This window comes from Pseudophryne corroboree, chromosome 3 (genome assembly GCF_028390025.1).
Source record: "Pseudophryne corroboree isolate aPseCor3 chromosome 3, aPseCor3.hap2, whole genome shotgun sequence".
In the NCBI taxonomy this organism is placed as follows: Eukaryota; Metazoa; Chordata; class Amphibia; order Anura; family Myobatrachidae; genus Pseudophryne; species Pseudophryne corroboree.
The window spans coordinates 337,377,327-337,378,445 of NC_086446.1; the positions used below are offsets into that span (position 1 = coordinate 337,377,327).

At 43.1% G+C, this 1,119-nt stretch overlaps 1 pseudogene; it reads left to right on the plus strand.

Moving 5' to 3' along the window:
* Positions 1 to 527: 527 nt before the first annotated feature.
* On the plus strand, positions 528 to 646 carry LOC134897492 (5S ribosomal RNA; annotated as a pseudogene).
* Positions 647 to 1,119: the final 473 nt, after the last annotated feature.

Sequence of the window (1,119 nt, forward strand, 5' to 3'; positions counted from 1 at the left end):
TAGGTCTTTTGGATGCTTTAGTTCATAATTCATTGTGTTTAAAATTAAATACTACACCTACCATTATCACTAGCATTCCATTGTATAACCTATATAGCCCACAGTCAAGACCAGTGGTGGTGTGTGGCCTTGCTTCAGGTCCACCACAGGTACTGCAATTACACGTCCTCAGGGGGTCGCTCAATATCTCACCCCCCCCCCCCCCTGTTAGATTACTCTTGCTACCTTTACAGTACGGCAGTATTGGTCCTTGCACAATATCGTAACACTCATCGCAGTGGTTCTCATACCAATGTCAATTTTCTTCCCCCTTTCTGTTTTTTCCATTCTTTTCTTTTTTCCGTGAACTCTCATCCACGATTCTGGGGAGCGTGTCCCCCAGGAGACACGTTTCTCCCATCTAACGAGGACAGCAGATTCATAAGATCTATCCCATTCTTTCTCCCCCTCTTTTCCCCCATCCCTCTCTCAGAAGAAAATCCCTCTTCTGTTTCGGTGCACTCTCATTAGTGACACAGGGCAAGTCTTCCTACGACCATACCCCTACGCTCACGCCCAATCTCGTCCGATCTTGGAAGCTAAATGGAGGTGGGCTAGGTCAGTACCTAGACGGGCGACCGCTAGGGAATACCCAGTGCAGTAGGAAGACCGCATTCCCTGTGGGACAACACTAACAGCAGGATCACCACTTCCACTTATTCTTACTACTTTTCAGTGTCAAGATCCCACACTTGTCCATTTAACGCAATTTCTCCAAGATAGACTCCAATCATCAGGGTTAGATCTCAGTCTGTGGGTGTTCCCTCTCTCGAAATCAACCCTACTTAGGGCTTTATTAATACAAACACAGTTTGTACAGATCTTTGGCAGACGGAAGCAGCATGGTATGTAGCTATCTTCCAATATGCATTTATCTAAGCATAATTAAGATCTGAACACTCCATTTTTTTATGGAATGCTTTTTTCCTCTGTTGGAATGTCAACAGTTACTTATGTTTAATCTCACTACTGAGTTTTGTTTTGTGCTGAGTTCCCATTTATTTTAAGAATAGAAATAAAGAATCTATTATTTCTTAGATACATCACTAATCATTAGACACTAAGATACAACAAGAGTGC